Genomic DNA, 20,415 nt, shown 5'->3' on the forward strand with positions numbered 1-20,415 from the left:
CCTTTCCTATCAACTCCCAGTCATTTAGGTTAAAGTCTTTAAGACATTAGAGTCAGTTATTCAGTCTTTAAACTTCAGTTGACACTACAGTTAGTTATTCAGTTTATTCAAATTCTAGTGTTTTTATCAGACTCAGATAACTATGTTCTTCAGATTCAGAATTCAGTTTTTAAAACCTTATGTCATATCAGTTATTCTTTTATATTTATGATTATATTATTTAGTGCTCATAGCAGGTACAAGCTCATGGGTTAGCTTGTGGTCCCTCGGGATTGTAAGTGTCGTGTGACGCCCAGGGTGTACTCCTGGGGCATTACGAACTTGGTATCAGAGCCTAAGGTTCTAAACTATCCTAGGTAGTCTAAAAGTAAAGTCAAGTAGTGTCTTATGCATGGGTGTTTAACGTGCCACACTTATGGATGAGAGGCTAAAAGATGTTTTGAAAAAGTTTCCATTTTTTTAGTATTTATGTCTTGCAAGTGAGCATGAGCTCATGTTAAACTCTTAATTTAATCTATTTTTTCCTTTTGTTTACAGAACATGCCTCCCAAAAAGAATAACAAAAGAGGAGAAGGAAACCAGCCATCACGTCAGCCCGTCCAGGAAAATCCTTTAGACGAGCATGTCTCTCACGCAAAATTCAAAGATGCATTTACCACTCTAGCAAATTCCGTAGCAGTACAGAATAAACGGCCATTTTCTATTTCAGCCAACCCAGTGGCCAATACTGTTGCAACCAGAATTCATGACTTCACCTGGATGAATCCTCCTTCTTTTCGAGATTAAAGTCTGAAGATGATCCACAGGAATTCTTAAATATGGTTCAAAAGGTAATGGATATCATAGGGGTGACATCCAGTGAGAGTGCCAAGTTGGCTGCATATCAATTGCAGGATGTAGCCCATACATAGTTTAAGTATTAAAAGGTAGATAAGGGTGTTTATGCAGGGCTTGTAAAGTGGTAAGAGTTTTCCACAGCTTTCTTAGATAGATTCTTCCTATTGTATTTGAGGGAGGCCAAGGTTAGAATTTATTAACTTAAGGCAGGGTAGCATAAGCGTGAAGGAGTATTCCCTCAAGTTTACTCAGTTAGCTAGATATGCTCCTCATGTAGTAGCTAACAGCAGATCTAAATGAGTAAGTTTGTGTCTGGCGTATCTAATAGTATGGTCAAGGAGTGCAGGACCGCACATGCTCAATCAAAGGAAAGTGGTTATCCCAACTACCTTTAAAGTCTATTGCACATTCTCACAGCATATCCTCTAAAGTCTAAATGGTCCTTTCTGTTTGTCCATATATCTGAGGGTGAAAGGCTATGTTGAGGTGAATTTGGGTACCAAAACCCTTTTGGAATGCTTTCCAGAAATAAGAGGTAAACTGGGTACCTTTATCTGAGATAATGGACAATGAAACACCATGCAATCTGACCAACTCCCTGATATAGAGTTTGGCATAATCCTTAGCTGAGTAAGAGGTATGGACTAGTAGGAAATAAGATAATTTGGTCATCCTGTCTACAATGACCCAAACTAAATCATGCTGATGACGAGTGCGAGGCAAACCCATCACAAAGTCCATGTTCACTTCTCCCCATTTCCAGGTGGGAATGGTGAACTCCTATATGGACCCACTAGGTTTTTAATACTCAATCTTAACCTACTGATATATTTATCACATAGCCACAAACTCTGCAATAACTCTCTTCATCCCACTCCACTAATAGATCTCCTACAAATCACGGTGCATCTTAGTGGCCCCTAGATGAATAGAGTAGCACTCACTATGTGCTTCTACAAGGATTTTATGCCTCAAGTAATCTACGCCTGGCACACATAGACGACCTGGACAACACAAAAAACCATCTCCCCTTTGGGAGAAAACCTCTACCTTCTGATCTCTGAATGATTCTTTCGACTTGACCAGACTGGGATCCCTATCCTGTTTTTTCTTCACTTTGAAAACTAGAGATGATTGTGAACTACTCTGCACCCATATACTACCTTATGCTGGATCGACTAAGTGGACACCTAGTCGGTCTAGCTGATGAACTTCCTGAGCTAGCATCTTCTTACTGTCCTTGACATGAGCAATACTACCCATAGATATTCAACTGAGAGCGTCATCCACTATATTCGCCTTGCCAAGATGATACAAAACACTTATGTCATAGTATTTCAAGAACTTCAACCACCTTCTCTGATGGAGGTTTAGTTCTTTTTGAGAGAATACATACTATAGGCTCTTATGGTCAATGAATACATCCACGTGCACACCATACAAATAGTACATCTAAATTTTTAAGGCAAACACTACTGTTGCTAACTCAAGATCATGAGTAGGGTAATTCTTCTCATAAGGTTTAATCTGTCTAGAGGCATAGGCTTTGACCTTAACTCTCTATATCAGAAGACACCCCAAGCCAACTTTGGAGGCAACACAATACACAACAAAGTTGTCTGAACCATTTGGTGGGGTCAAAATTAGAGCTATAGTGAGTCGAGTCTTCAACTCCAAAAAAACTCTTTTCACAAGAATTTGACCACTGGAATTTAAATTTCTTCAGAGTTAGTCTGGACATAAGGGATGCAATAGATAAAAATCCCTCAACAAACCTTTGGTAATAGCCAGCCAAGCCCAAGAAACTCATGATATCTGAAGGAGAGATGGGTTTGGGCTAGTTTCTTACTGCTTCAGTCTTTTAGGCATCAGCCCTAATGCCATCACCAAAAACTATATGGCTGAGAAAAGCTATTGACCTTAGCCAAAATTCATACTTACTGAATTTGGCGAATAACTAATGATTTTTGTGAGTCTGTAATACTATTTTGAGATGTTCTGTATGGTCTTATTCACTGTGGGAGTAGAAAAGAACTTCATCTATGAATACTATGATGAACATGCTCAAGTACTTCTTAAACACACATTTAACAAGTTCATGAAAGTCGTTGGGGCATTGGTAAGACCAAAGGACATGGCTAAGAATTTAAAGTGACTATACCGAGTTCTGAAAGCTGTTTTTGGGATGTCACACTCCCTGACTCAGAGCTGGTAATAGTTTGATCTGAGGTCTGTCTTAGAAAGGTAACTGGCCCCCTAAAGTTGGTCAAACAAGTCATTGATTTTGGGAAGTGGATACTTTTTCTTAACTGTGACTTTATTTAACTGATGGTAGTCAATACATATTTTGAGGGAACTATCCTTTTTATGCACAAATAAAATTGGTACGCCCCATGGGGACACATTAGGTCTAATGAATCCCTTATCTAGGAGATCCTTTAATTGTACTATTAATTATCTGAGTTCTGTAGGTTCCATTCTGTATGTCGGGATAGCTATGGACTGAGTATCTAGAAGAATGTTTATTTTGGAGTCAATTTCCCTTTCGGGAGGAATCCCGAAAAGATCTTTAGGAAATAAATCTAGGAATTCACATGCTACTGACACTGATTTAGGAGTAGGAGTTTCTGAACTAGAGTCTTTGGCTCAAACTAGATGGTAGAAACATCCCTTAGATATCAATTTACTTGCCCTAAGATAAGAAATAAATTGACCCCTAAGTGTTGAAGTACTACCCCTCCACTCTAGGATGGGTTCATTCAAAAACTAAAACTAGCCAATTCTATTTCTACAGTCGACTGACATATAGTAGGAAATAAGCCAATCCATGTCGAGAATGACACAAAAATTAGTCATCTCTAATTTGACTAAGTCTGCTAAAGTGACTTTCTGAGGTACCATAACTGGACAGTTCCTATATACCCATCGGGCCATGATAGATTTACCCATTGGGGTAGAGACTGAGAAAGACTCTACTACGATTTTAGGACTAACTCCAAAATCGACAGCTATATAAGGAGTAACAAAGGATAAGGAAGCTCCTAAATCTAGAAAAGCATAAATCTTGCATATGCATACATAAGGTTTGAGAAAGAGTTTCTTCAAATTAAATTATTGAAATGGTTGTCCTAAAACTTGTGTTTTGAAAATAGAGATTTATGATAGACTAATAATGGCTCAGAGATGTGGCTTGCAAGTCAATGGTATGACGATACCATATTTATTTATGACATAATAGATTATATTTTTAGAGCATAATTTTAGAGCTTGTTTTCAGAGACTGTATGTTTTGATAGAGTTTTAAAAAGAGGCTTAAAGAGGGTTAGGAGGTTACCCAAAGAAGGCGCGAGTTCAAGCAACTCTTACCTGAAATCATATTTGCCGATATGGGTAGATTATTATTGTACGCTGGTGACGGCCATGTGGCATAGTACATTTAGAGACTCTGACCCTTGCGACACACTTAGGTTGGGGGCTTCGCTGCCGAGTTAATAGTAGTTTCCATATAGCCCATGAAATTTTTCAGAGTTGTAGGGCTACCTAGCGCAGAAGTAAAACAAAGAATGTCTCATAGTTTAGATGATTTTACAGAGTCTTTCAAAAATGCCCATTGATTTATTACCATATGATATGTTTATGAACTGTTTTAAATTACTCTCATATATGTTGAATATAAATTATTATTTTGGGTTTACTCTATGTACCATTACATTTGTATTGACCCCCTACCTCCCAGGGTCTAAAGCTCAGTTCAGAGGTTCTACTAAATAGTAAAGTTTTTAGACAGCAGTGAAGTGTGCAGTTGGTGAGCCTTCTTAATTCTAGAAGGCCTGTGTCTTTCAGATTATATTATTTATTTTAGTTTAGGTCCACTGAGGGCCTTGTCCTAGTTTCAGATAGTTGTCATTTAATTATGTAGTAGAGATTTCACAGACTATTCCAGCTATTGTTTAGTTAATTTCAGATTTCATTCCATATTGTTAAACTAAATCCAGAGTATAACCATGTTTCCATATCTGATTATATTTCTGTATCTTCTTTTATCATATGAATATTGTGCATGAATACCAGATAGAGAAGGACGTTCTGGGCCTTCATGGTTCGGGATGTCCGTCATGGCCAGGCCCTCATTCGGGTCGTGACAAACTTGGTATCAAAGCACGATTCATGGTCCCATGGTATCTGTGAAATCGCATTAGGTAGAATCTTATTTATGGGTGTGTAGCACACCATACTTATAAGCAGGAGGCTACAAGGCATTTACAAATTTCTCTCTTTCTTCATGTTCTAGTTCGTGTAATAGAGTCAGAATGTTCCTCTTTCATACTCTAATTCGTGCCATGGTGTCTCTCATACAAAAGTAACGGCCATCCTAATTCTTTTCTTACTTTGATATTCTCAAATATGTCTCATTATTGGGGTGATTCAAGTATAGAAGTTTAGATTCTAAATGGCATAGTTCTTTCTGATTGATCCATATAAGATTTTAAAATTGTGGAAGGACTTGTAAAGAGTCCGTTAGTGCCTCAGAGTGTATTGATTCTAGTGTGAACGTTGATTCTAATGAAATCATGCTTCTCAGCCTGCGGTATTGAGTACATTCAGTCGTTTTCAAAATTTATGTTTTTGACGTCACACTTAAGGGGATGATGTGTAGCAGAATCTTGGAACTATATTTCCACCTGAGTAGTATTATAAGTTAAGTTTCGGTGTCATGACCTATTGGTAGTCTGTGGGAAAAGTGTTTGACTCAAATTTTTTTTATTTATACAGCGAAGATATGTATCCTTAGATCATTGATTATTATGTGTCAAGTTTTTGTCTTTTGTAATCTTGTTATCATTGTGTTGTTGAAACCTCAAAGTCTAGTGAAGCTGTGTGAGGCCTATTTTGATTTACTAGTAACTTATTATCCATTTTGTTAGTTCTTGTGCTGGATGGAACTGGGGGTTTAGAGGAGTAATGGCAAGAAATGTGGTAAGGGTGATTTAGTGAATGTATATATAGATGAATCTTTTGGCATGATATTGAGTTGGTATTAAAGAGATATGTCCTTGCGTGTTAGTTTAGTAGAAGGTAGAGAAGAAGTTATTAGCTAAGGTGAGTTGTTGTTTGCTCGAAGTATGAAAATGGCTAGATTAGCCAGTAAGTTATAATTATAGACACAAGGTTGTTTATGGAATTTGAAGGTAGTCTAAATGTATGCTTGGGTAAGTAATTGTGATGTGAGAAAGCCGTATAAGTAGATAAAATTATATGGGTTGATAATATAAGATTAAGGTTAACCATGTCTATTATGTAACTCTACCCCCTTGAATTTCTTTTCTTTGGTAGTTGTAGACTAGTACTACTTGTGAGAAGGTATGTAGTAGATTTTGAGGCATAGCAGTGATGTCATGAAGGTGGATGTGATTATTTCTTGGTTAATGATACTAGTTTTATGGAAGCGATCTAATAGGCTTGAAAAGTACATGTAAGAGCTTAAGTTTATTTAGTTTGTAATGAAGTATGATGTTGTATGTATGAAGTAGAAGTATGCCAAGGTGATATGAGGTTGCAGAATTTTTCTAAGTCTATTACATGTTGTGTGTGGCTAGTGGTGTCGTTGAGTTACTAGATGGAGCAAGACTAGCTAAATGTTATATGGTGTTCTAAATAGCCAAGTTAATGAGTTTTGATAGATAATGTTAAGCTTTTTGATATGATCTTGATTCCCATAGTAGAGAGATATAAGTTTGAAGTCGTGATGCTAGAAGACTATGAAAAAAGTGGTATGGTCTGACAAAGGTTTGGAGATATCCATGTTTAGTGTTAGAAGAATCTGAGTTGGTGAATGTTTAAGCTATTATATGATGACTTTTGGGGATATAGAAACCTAAGGGTTGAATCTTAGAAGTAGGTATTAGCATTGGTTGTTATACATGAAGATACCATCTTACAAGGTAAGTTTAGTTTTATGTGTATTGTTATATCCCCAACTCTAGACTAAAGTAATTTCAGTTTATACCAGAGTGTATATAGTGGTTCACAGACTTAGAGTAGTGACTTCAATATAAGTGGGGATGATAGAAAGAGTAACCAAGTTATGTTTTCAGATGATAATAATTAATAGATGTGCCAGTAAGTTGTGGAATTGGTCGTGAGAAAGAATGATGCTCAATCTATTCTTATTTCAACAGTTTACTTCAGTTATTCCGATACATACTCATGCTTTATGTCCATCTTCATGATCATAGCTCATGTTTAGGCATATGATAAGGAATCATGTACTCTCCTAGTTCCTAGTGTGATGAGCTCCCAGTTTGTTTAGCAGTCAGAATCACTTTTTGTAAGTTATGAATTTAAAAAATCTAGATCATGCAGTTCAGGACTATTGTGCACATGTGATACTCTTAACGATTAGTGAAAATTCAGATTTATATCAGGTACGTCCTCATATTAGATCTCTTTAATGATTCCATGCCGTGAGTGCTCTATTCCTCACGCCTCAGTAGGGTATCAAGTTATGCTTAGTACTCTTCTCATGTTTCGGATTTCGATATTCCAATTTTTTCAGTGACCTTTTCCCTTAGGTCGAGATAGTGATGATGAAGAGTTGTCTAGTCGAGATAGTGATGATGAATAGTTGTCTGGATGGGAAAGAGTAAACATTTCTTGTTGATGAAAGGTGGTTGTGTGCTTATTTGAGTTAAGGAAGTAATTATGGAGTAAGATTGAGGCCAAGTCTTTGATACATGTCAAGGTTAGTTAAAGTTTTATGTGTTATATTTGGGAAAAATTATTGTGTGCTTGTTTTATGTAAGTCTATAAGTTGAAAGAATTTTGGGGTGAAGTTTCATGTATAGCTTGGTTAGTTGAGGATATTTTATGTGTACCATCTGAATAGTGCAGGGAAGTTGTTTTGGATAGAAGTATTAGAGAATATGAGAAATATGCTTTATGAGTGGTTGTTTAGAAGTGCACATGTGGGTATGAAGATAGGCTTGAATGTCATGTTTGTATGCATATGGATGGATACCTTGAGTGTTTGTGAATGTCTAATACAAAGTTGAAGGTGATTGCTGGAGTGGCAATAAGAATTATGCAGGAGATAAGAAATTATGAAATGCAGGGTGTGCTAAATTCTTGATTCAGACTAGTACTACAGTATTATATGGTCCGTCTTGTGATTTTGAGTTAGGCTTGAAGATGATTACGGAATTTAGTTCAGTTTCGACATTAGTAGATAGAAATATCAGCGGCTATGTGAGAAAAATAAGTGAAATCAATGAGCATGGTGTTTAGGAGTAAAGTATAGTTGAGAGAGTATTTTGAAGTATGGCTAAACTCGAAAGTAAGAAGTTATATTGCCTAAGATTTCATAATTCTATCCAAGTTTATGAGTTAAATGTCTATATTCCATGCTATAGAGCAGTGTCATTGTTGTGATTCTTTAGTTGAATGTCTTGTATAACTCATGTCAGAGATTCTTTGCTCCCTGGCACTACTAGAACTTCTTTAGAAAGAGTGTTGAAGAGATACTCCAGTTAAGTATAAGTGTCCCGTATAATTCATTTTAGCAGTCACGCAGACAAGTTACTGTGGTTTTCCACCTTTTCACCCAGTCCTACTATCTGAAGTCCAATGCGTATGACCATCCCAAAAGATAATCTATTCAATCCATGTAAGTTACGAACTTAGTTCAGTCCAAGCATCATGTTTTAGATTCAGTTATTTAGTCATGACTCAGTTCATAAGAGTTTATCACATAATCTCAAATTTTTTCCAGTTTTTTTAGCTCAGACCGTGTAATACCTTTGTACGATCTAAATCATGTTGCCTCATGATTCGTACTTACCTAAGTAATCACTTCCAAATCCAATGTGTGTGATTTGAGCATAAACCCTTCGGGGGATATCCTAAACTCTCAGCATGAATCAGCTTCTTAAAACAAGTAAGGGCAAGTCAGCTCAAAATTCAGTTTGGTGATAGAAGTTTAAATGTTTTAGATTAGTTATATCCTTTCTTATAAGACACAATAGGTTCGCATTATTCTATACCTTTAAGTTTCAACTTTCCTACCCAACATTTGGGTAGGGGGATATTGTAACGCCCCAAAGTTTTTCTTAGCTTAATTTTTATCCCTAAAACATCAAGCATTGGCTTCTAGAATGATTTATACTTTTTCCTAGTGGAATTCTTTAGATTTAAACTTTTCATTTCGTAGATGATTGAATAAGTTTTCTGTCGACATAAGATGCGTCCAAAACGGACACTCGGTGAAGGAGTTATGGTTAATTTAATTCCTAGTCGTAAAACACCATCATTTTTGTCCTTAGCGCATCGCGGAGAGGGTGTAAATGACGATGGTCAATTTTCAGTGGGACTCCGCAATGGTGGCGCGTCGCGGAGTGGGCTAAATTTCCATTCGTCAATTTCCAGTGAGCCATCACGATAGTGGTGCATCGCGGTGGCCCATGAAATTGGGCTCCCGGTTATATTTTAATACCGGTCTTATTAAGGGTATATTTGGGTATTTTCCCACAGCCTTATTAGTCCAAACACGAGATTTCAACCCCAATTGAGTATATTACTCATACATTCACCAAAAATATTCAAGAACACTCTCTAGGGTTCCATATTGATAATCCAAATAAATTAAGATTCAACCGTTGATTTTCAAAACAAATTGAAGATTTGGAATCCCCAAGCCATGGGCATCAAGAAGTATCCTTTAAATTTCTAGATAGAGGTATGTGGGGTTTATCCTAAAAAAACTACATGGGTTTAAAACCATTAGAGCATGATTTTTTAGATTTTTATGCATGCATTTCAAAGGGGTTTTGGAATCTATGTTCTAAATTACATATTCCAAATGTTTTAATGTTACTATTGTTTTAACCTTGTGGTCCTATCCCCTAAATTGATTTACATGTATACGCATATGTATGGAATTTGAAATTTAAGATCGTTGAGAGCATAAATTATGAACTTCCTCTCGTGTTTTGAATTAAAGATTATGGTTTTGTGATTTGAAAGATGTTTTTGCAAAATTATAGCATTTGAGCATGATTGGAAATTATTGAGAGGATGTTTCTTGAAATAAATGTGTTCTTGTGTTTAAGAGAAAAAATTGCATGTGAATTGAGAACTTTGACATGACCACCTTGTACTGTACTACTGAAATGCTTGACAAAGATGAGTTCCTTGCATGTGTTTACATGAGGTTTGAAAAAGAGTTTTTTTTTAATTGAATTATTGTAATGGTGGTCCCAAAACTTGTGTTTTAAAAATAGAGATTTATGATAGACTAATAATGGCTCAGAGATATGACTTGCAAGTCAATGGTATGACGATACCATATGTATTTATGCCATAACAGATTATGTTTTCAGAGCATATTTTAAGAGTATGTTTTCAGAGACTGTATGTTTTGATAGAGTTTTAAAGAAGGGTTTAAAGAGGATTAGGTGGTTACCCTAAGAAGGCGTGAGTTCAAGCAACTCTTAGCCTGAAACCATATTTTCCTATATGGGTAGATTATTATTGTACGTTGGCGACAGCCGTGTGTCATAGTAGATTCAAAGACTCCGACCCTTGCAGCACACTTGGTTTGGGGGTTTCGCTGCCGAGTTAATAGCAGTTTCCATATTGCCCATGGAATTTTTTAGAGTTATAGGGTATACCACCTAGCGCAGAAGTAAAACAAAGAATGTCTCTGAGTTCAGATGATTTTACAGAGTCTTTCAAAAATGCCCATGTGATTTCTAACCATATGATATGTTTATGAACTATTTTAAATTGCTCTCATTTATGTTGAATATAAATTATTAATTTGGGTTTGCTCTGTGTACGAGTACATTTGTATTGACCCAGCTTCCTCCCAAGGTCTAAAGCTCAGTTCAGAGGTCCTGCTAAACAGTAGAGTTTTCAGACAGCAGTAAAGTATGCAGTTGGTAAGCCTTTTTAATTTCGGAAGGCCTGTGTCTTTTAGATTATGTTATTTATTTTGGTTTAGGTCCACTGCGGTCCTTGTCCCAATTTTAGACAGTTGTCATTTGATTATGTAGTAGAGATTTCGCAGACTGTTCCAGGTGTTGTTTAGTTGATTTTGGATTTCATTCCTTATTTTTAAACTAAATCCAGAGTATGACCATATTTCCATATCAAATTATATTTATGCATCTTTTTTTATTATATAAATATTGTGCATGATTACCAGATAGAGAAGGGCGTTCTGGGCCTTCATGCTTAGAGATATCCATCACGGCCAAGCCCTCGTTCGGGTCGTGACATATATGTTGGTCATGTAAGATTAAACTGTACTTATCCTGAATAACTAGATTGAAACTATAGAGAACTATACATCTGAGGTAAGGACTGACTGAGGAACATGAGGTAACTGAGCATGAATTCATGGAAATGGTATTATCTAGGAATCCAAGACTAAGGACATGATTCTAAAATACTGAGATACTGATAACTGAATAACTGATATCTGTATTCACTGGTCAAGCACACCTTAAACTGGACTAATTCTATAACTGAATGTTGAACTGAGCATACTGTAAAGCATGAGTACATGAGTCATGAGCTGCATGACCTGAATTTGGAGTTTCTATTTTCATGCAACATGATTCAAAACACTGAGTAAACTGGAGCTCTTTATACTAGGAACTATATCCGTACATGATATTCGTTGATTTGCACAAATATGGTCTTGGATTGTAGAGCTGACATGTACTGCATAAGTAGACATCATAATAGTTGAAGTACAAAACTTTGCACTATGGTAAGGATAGGTAGGGCATCAACCTATCCCAATACTTTTCTACACATACTAGCATTACTACTAAAATCTGAAAGCCTCACTTGGTTACCAATTCTACCATCTCCCCCTTAGATTAAAGTTGTTATTCTAATACCGTGAGGCACCTAATAAACTCAAAATCAAACTGAAATTATTTTACTTAGAGTCTAAGATATGACAATACTCGTAAACACTAAACTTATTCTAAAGGAATACTCTTGATGATGTAAGGTCCACTTCTAGTACTTTATCCTGATACATAATTCTTCACTTTCCATTGCCTTAAAATCATCGTATAGAAACCTCAACACTGATTAACTTAGAATTCTCAACTTTTCTTTCTACTAGTTCAATCTAGAGATTTAAACTTAGATCAACTAAAACTGAGGTACTACCCCTTTATTCAATGATTGGTCCATCAGGAAACTGAATAGAATAACTTTATTACTGAAATTAGCTGAGGAGATTTTTAGAACTACTGTTTCCAAGAAATTTTTGTATACTCGTCTGGCAGTAACAGATTTATCTACTGAAGTAAGCACTAAGAAAGGTCTTTAATATTTCTAGTCTGACTTAAAGTTGACTGTCATGCAAAGAGTTACAAAAGATAGTGAAGCTCCTGGATCTAGTAAGGCATGAATATGTAAATGGAAGATCTATAACGTACCAGTGACCACATCAGGAGAATTTTCCTGATATTGTCTGGATTAAAGTGCATAAAGCCTATTTGAGTGTTTCCCACTGATGGCACTAGAAGCGGCACCCTGCTGATTTGGGCGACCAAACTGAGCTAAAGAACGATTATACTGAACTTGAGAACCTGACTGAGGACAATCTCTAACTCTGTGGCCTGGCTTTCAACACCTGAAACAAACATCACTGCCAGCTCTGTAGACACCCTTATGGTTTTTGCCACATGTCTGACAGAGATAATTTGTTCGAGCACTGTTGACACTACCTCAAGACTTAGATCCTAGCGCTCTATCTTGGTTACCATTTTTTATCATGGCTATTTAAGCACTAGCTGAGGATGGAGATGGAACTGAAGATTTTGGACAAAACTAGGAAAGGTTACTGCCCTCTGACTTAGGCTAATTTAAATTGAAGCTACCTATTCTAGATTTCTTATTCTGCCTCGCTCTCTCTCTCTGATATTATCCTCTTCTATCTGCTTATCATGGACCATGAGTTTGGATATGTCCATCTCCTTAATCAAGATCATTGTTCTACCCTACTTAACCACACTATCTGATACCCCAAATACGAACTTGCTTATTCTGGACCTATTGTCTACTACTACATGGGTAGCATATCTAGCTAACTATATAAACTTGAGGGAATACTCTTTCACGCTTATACTGCCTTGCCTGAGGTTAATGAACTCTAACACTTTGGCTTCTCTCAGCTCTAAGGGAAAGAATCTCTCTAGGAAAGCAGTACCAAACTCTTCCCACTCTATGGGCTATGCATCTATGTCCCTATGTACCTTCTACTATTTAAACCATGTATGAGCTACATCATGTAGATGATAAGAAGCTAACTCGGCACTCTTACTAAAAGTCACTCCCAAAATATTTGTGATTTTTTGAACCTGGTCGATGAAGTCTTGTAGATCTTCTTCTGACTTAGATCCTGAGAATATGGGAGGATTCATTTGGGTGAAGTCGCAAGTCCTGGCTGTAGTAGTATTGGCCACTGGGTTGGCCTGAACAACAGCTGGTCATTTATTCTGTACTGTGACAAAATTGGCTAGAGTAGTAAATGCAGCTCTGAATTTGGCATGGGAGACATGCTCGTCTAGGGGATCTTCCTGAACAGGCTGAAGTGCTGACTGATTTTTGTTCTTCTTTTGTTATTATTTTTTAAGAGGCATGTTCTGCAAATAAAAAGGAGAAAATGAATTAGACTGAGAGTTTAACTTGAGCTCATGCTCACTCGCACGACATAAATACTAAAAGAATGGAAACTGTTTCCTAAAACATCTCATAGCCTCTTGTCCATAAGTGTGGCGCACTACACAACCTTGCACAAGACTCTACTTAATGTAGCTTTCAAACACTGTGGACTCTATTGAACCTTAGGTTCTGATACCAAGTTTGTAATGCCCTAAGTCTGTACCCTAGATGCTACACGATGCTTGCGACCCAAAAGGACCACATGCTAACCCATAACTGATATCTGTTGTAAGCACTGAAACATGATACTGTAATAAATATGGAAAAATAGGATAAAATGCCATAAGGTTCAAAATCTATAAATACTTATAAAATATATCGTCTGTGATAATATCTGCAAAACTAAATACTAACAGAAAACTAGACTGAAAAGCCTCTAAACTGAACTGTCTGAATGTGGAGTTGATGGGTCAATCCCCTAACTAACTCCATCTACTGAAATGCAAAGTCTGCTAAAAAAACAAAATAAAAGAATATTCTCTAATGATGAGGACTCACTGTTAATCTACTACTGCTGGCTGAATTTGAATCTATCTATGCTCGGTCGGGAGCCTAAGCATCTGAACCTATAATATATGACATCATAGCACAAAGAAAGAGTGTGCGTCAATACGTGGAATATACTGGTATACTAGATGGGGTAAGGCTAATGCAATGGTTCATACGCATGAACAATAACTGAATGCATGATATAAAGTAACTAAACATGAGAGTACATGGATAACTGATACTACTATAAATAATGAGTGTGCACTAATATGCATATAAATAAATATTGTGAATAAGTTTGTCTGAAGCTAAGTCCTGAATTCTGATACTGTGTAACTGATAGCTGAAGTTACTGATAACTAATTTACTGATACTAGTTTACTGTATCTGACATTCTTGATTCTATAGAACTGAACTGAGTTCTATTCTAAAGACTGATACTAAAACTGTAGAAGGTAATCATCTAACCGACATGCCCCAAATAAGATAAGATAACTGAGTTGGGGTCTAACCTGTGACCTCAGTTGGAAGGGTGTCAGTATCGTGACACGGGTAAAGAAAAACTAAGAGTTACCCTCATCTAGTAGGTACTCTAATGAGAACGATGGAACCCTCATCTATCAGTTTAAAACACCTCATCAACCCTCAACTGTCAGGTTAGATGTCTCAACCTGCGTTGGCTATGTGGTTCTAGAATGCAAGGATTTCTTTTAAGGATCACACCCTCTACTGGTAAGTGAGCCCTCATTATTGGGTTCACTCGGTGTTGAATCCTACTCCCAATTGAAAGACACTGAACTGATTGCACTGAATTGATATTGATTTTACTGAATTTTCCAAAGTTCTATAACTGATTGAGTTCTACTGAGTTCTGTAACTGACTGAGAGTACTACTGATCATGACATGACAGATTCTATAACTGACACTGGCTCTGGGTACATCTAAATTATCGGGCATTAAATACCTCCAGGACTCGATAGCATAAAAAATAAAGCATAATATACTCTTGAAAATTATAATCATTAATAGAGGCATTTTATCAAACACTTGTAGAGCATAAGATGCCATAATTTCATTAATTCATTCACATAGACATTCTATCAAACACCTAGAGAGCACAACTTAATGCACATAATCATGGTTAACACATAAGTATGGCAATACAATGCCCTAAATTGCAAATTCATGGATTATGACATGGGAATTTCACAATTCAATGTACATGCTATTCAAACTTTATGGAATCTACAATTAATCTTGAATCGAAACTCATTTAATTTCAAGAACACTAATACAATTAAATTTCAAGCATGTAAATCATGAATAGAAGATCTTTAAGTTTTAAAGGTGGATTCATGGACTCTATGAGTGAAAGGCGTCCATAGATGAACACCTAAATACCTTGGAATATTTTGATCTTAAAGATTCTTGGAGAAATTCTTAAGATTGGTCTTGATTTGTTGGAGCTAGGACTTGTTTTCTTAAGAGAGAATGCTTTTAATTTGGGGGAAAATTGATTAAGAATGACCTTTAAAATATTTTTAGGGATTAAATTCTGTATATGGTCATGAAAAAATCATGGGAAAAGGCCAACTTATCCCTGTACGTCACTTTTATTTTTGAGAATTTTTCCCGACCTGGACCCTTGGCACGATACAGCGCTATTGCGCCTGTCTCTGAAAAATGACAACTGGGAACTGAGGGCTTAGCGCGAAGTGGTGGTATTGTGGCGCCCCTCTGGTTCTGAAATCTGGACTCATTGCAATGCGGTGGGATCGTGTTAAGACACTGAAAAATGACAAACGTGAAAATAAGCCTTGGCGCGATGTGCCACTATCATTGAGCCACAGTGAAAACTGACCTTTGTCATATTAACATACTCCGTGATGCACTACTAGCCTGAATGATGGTGTTTACCGACTAAAACTTAAAATAGCCATAACTTCTTACCCGGTTATCGAATTCGGTGAATTTTATATCGTTGGAAAGGTAATTCAATTTCCTACACAATGGCAGGCTCTAAACTGAATAATACTGAGTATTTTAAAATATTTATATTAGATAACTCATGAAATAAGGTTTAAGTTAAGCTTGAGAAATACAGGGTATTACAACAACAAACTTGAATTGGGGGCTTAGTTGGTCAATCTATGATTAGACCTACAAAGCCCGTGCTATATTATGTACATGGTGTTTGTTAAACCATCTAATTAAGAAACAACTTTGACCAATCTTTTTATCAAATGTTTTATGTCTCCAATACAGTATAGTTTGAGTCTCAATTTCTTGTATACGATTTGTGTCCATAATATCCCATGTTTTCTCATTCAGGTTATGATTTCAGTTTATTAATATTTTCAATGTAATGGTTCCCTTTCTAGTTTTATATACTAATACATTTTGTGGAATTAACTGTCTCGGACGCAACATCATTTTATGATTTAGGGTTTTAGGAATACATTTATAATTTTGTGCAACATAAGAACTTAATGTATCAGCTATTGGTGAGCCTCCATCTTTAGGAAGGCATGATCCATTTGATGTCCTGATTTTATCTCAAGTTTAAAGCATAGTTTGGCCTTATTCCGACATAATATAGATGTCAGCTTTTAAATGTTTTTAGATGCTTTCTTTTCATACAATTACTTTAAAATTTCACCGTATATATTTTTTTAATGATTTAAGTATTCATGAAATGAGTTTTACTTCAGCAGTTGTCTTTATGATATTTAAATTTTTCTTTCTCATCTTTTAATTGAATTCTCATTATGAATGCTAAGAGGATTTTATAGAGCATAATGGTTTCGAGTCCCTATTAATTCTAGGATCTAGACGTGATAAATTTTGTTTCAGATCACAGAGTTCAAGTGATCTAGGGTGTCTATAACTCATGTCTAGTAGAGTCTTGCTTATGATTGTATTGTGCACCACACTTTTAATCAAGAGGCTACAAGGCCTTTAGAAAATATTTTCATTCATTCATACTCTAGATTATGCAATGATCTTGTCGTTCAAAAACTTATCCGAATTTCTACTTTCATCTAATTTTACTGGCTAAATAAAAATACCTAATTCAAGTATTTTTGTTTTACTTGAAAATACTCAATATTTGGGCTTATAGTCCAAAGAACAAGGTATAGTTTCATTGAGGTATAAGTATTTTATTGTGTGATAAGTAAAAATGTAAGAAAGTACGATCTATGCCTTGAGGCATAAAGAATTTTCACAAAAAGATGACAATATTTTATAAAGGTTTATTCTCCTGAGGTGGATACAATGAGGTCTCATTCAGTCAAACAACATAGAAAAAACTTGAAGATGTATAATGAATGATTGCCATGTCTATCTAGATGATCAAGGTCATATGAAAATCCTTAAATTATTTAAAGGTTTTGAAGTGATTTCATTGAGTACTCCAATTATTGTGAGATTGCATAATATAATGAAAGATCAATTTTGATCTCATGAAAATGGTTAGAAAATATAATTTTTAACAAAATTGGAGTATTATTTATAAGAATTAAGTGATATTTTAGTCAGTGTGAGTATAATACGTGGTGTGCTCTTCTTTTCTTAACCAAGTTTTTATAACCCCTTAAATTTTCTGGCAAGATTTTTGATGAGACAAGTACAAATGTGCATTACTATATGTGTACTCGGAGCATTTGACAAATGAAATATTTTTTCATCAATTAGCATACATTGACAAAAATTTTGAAATATTATTAGATGGATAAATTACATTTACTGAGTACCCTGATCATTGTGAGATTGCTTGATATAATTAAAGATCCATTCTACCCTCAAGAAAAGGATGGAGAGTTTTTCGGTGATGAAACTTCATATGTAATTAAAGCATTAATATATCTTGCTAATTACCCAATAAGATATCCGTTAAAGTTTATTGACTAATTCAGCTCCTCTCTAATTAGAAAATATTGAAATTACGTAAAGCATATATTAAGACATCTCTGGAGAACAACTAATATAGAATTATTTTATTCTATGCATCCTAGTCAGAAATATTTTTTATGAAGATGTAGGATATTTGTTGATCTACCCAAAGTCTAATTTTAGATAGTCTATTTATTCACTTATGGAGGCACAATTGTATTTTGCTATTCAATGAAACAAACAGTAGTTGTCATATCTTCAAATCATGAATACATTAATAATTCATAAAACAAGTCAGTAGTGTATTTTGTTATGATCAATGACTCAATATTTAAGAAATATGTGGCTTTCCTTTGAAAAGGAGATATTCCAAGTGTAATCTACAAAGGCAATCATTCATGTGCAACTCAACTGAAGGTAGGACACATTTTAGGTGATTGAACAAACATATTTCACTAAATTTCTTTTTCACTCATGATCTTCAGAAGAATAGTAAAATAGATGTTCAACAAATTCGTTCAGGTGATAATTTAATGGATATGTTCACTAAAAAATTACCAACCTTAATTTTTGGAGATTTGGTATAAAATATTAGAGATGCGTCGTCTCAAAGAAATTAAAGAATTTTTAATCAGGGGGAGTAAAATACACATTGTACTCTTTTTTCTTTAGCTAAGTTTTTGTCCCAATTGAGTATTCCTGGTAAGGTTAATAATGAGTCAATACAAAGACGTATTACTAGATGTTTGTACTTTTTTTCTTTATCAGGCTTTATCCCAAGAGATTTTTTTCTAATAATGTCTTAACGATGCACATTATCTAGGACATTCAAGAGGGAGTATCATGAAATACACATTCATTAAATGAATGTCCATACATATTTACTAGGTTAAATGAATCTTTTGTGGATAAGAATGTATCTCATTCTATAAATTGAAAAATTATTCACCATTGTAAAACACACTTAAATAGAAGAAAAATTCGCTACTTTTTCTATATTTCTTGAATTATATTGATCATTTTAGCTTATATCATTTTGAACTTAATTTTTTTGATGACCTCAATTTTTATGATTATTCATTTTGTGGTAGTGTCATGAACCAAATAAAAGAGAAATAAGTGAGATGGATAAATGTCACTTGTTGTGTTAGGTATTTTTTTCATTGTTGGTTAACATTTTTATTTATTAAAACATTTAGCTCATATAGTATTTTGAGTCTTCCATTAACTTACTATAAATAGCATATACATATAAGTTCTACCCTACAAGTACGGATAAATTCTATATCCTTCTCAATATATATATTTGGCAAACTTTTTCTTATTTGTAAGGTTGTGACTTTCAGTGGGTGTCTAGATTGTACAGTTCAATTAAAATCTGACTGATGATAAAGTTCTAAATAATTAAGCAGCATATAGCAGACATTTGTCATTAATATTTGGTCATTTAGTTTATCAAATATGATCGAAGTATACATTATGTATACGTGGTTATAAACAAAGTGAATTATATGTATGTTATATGTATAGGTAATGTATTAATATGTACATTGGATTAAATCTTCGATAGCCCCTTAAATTTGTTTCGAAATTTCACTTAAACCCCTCAACTCAGACTTGTACCTATTAGGCCCCTAAACTATCTAAAATTTGATCAACCAAGGTCTTTTTTGCCTACAGGGTACATCGCGTGGTATACACTCACTGTGGGTGCGTAAGAGGTGATTTTTTTGCAAATTTTCTTTATTTTTCTTCTTCTTCAATTTATGTTTTTTTCAATGTGAGAACCACCATTTGCCACCATGTTTGCTGAAAAACTGAAGACCCCCACCCCACCCCCATCCATCCCATCGTTCTAAAAGATCTTCTTCCTCAACCAAGCAAAGACTGAAACATAAAGAAAAATAAGAAGAAAAAAATCTGAAACAAAATGAAAAAAAAAATCCTTAAAAATTGTTTTCTTGATTGTTAGATAAAAACAATCAATTCTTTGATTTTAATAATTTGTCAATTTTTTGTTGAAGATTAATACTTTTGTGAGCTTGTTCAATAAGTTTTTCATTGATTTTTATGTTGAAATGTATGCCATTATTGAGCTTTGTATGGAGAAGATCTGCATGAAGATGGCGGTAATGTTGCCTGTGAAATTCCCTCAGTTCTTTACTAATGTGTGTTTGAATTTGTTGGATTTTATTTGTGTTCTCGCTGTAGGTGGTGATGGAACGGGCGGGGCAGGGAGCCGTGAATGAAGGTGGAAGCGATGACGGGGAGTGGGTGGGTGGAAGGGGGATTGAATTATAAATTTTTTTTCTTGACTCATACTTTTTTTTTAAATTAATCTGCCATGTCCTTCTTTAATTGGTATTTTTTGTTATGTCATACGAGTGTGATACACATATTTTATATTTGTGGCTGATTATCGAAATAGTGTCTAATTAGTACACAATTTG

The sequence above is a fragment of the Capsicum annuum genome, chromosome 4 (assembly GCF_002878395.1).
Source record: "Capsicum annuum cultivar UCD-10X-F1 chromosome 4, UCD10Xv1.1, whole genome shotgun sequence".
NCBI classification, from domain to species: domain Eukaryota; kingdom Viridiplantae; phylum Streptophyta; class Magnoliopsida; order Solanales; family Solanaceae; genus Capsicum; species Capsicum annuum.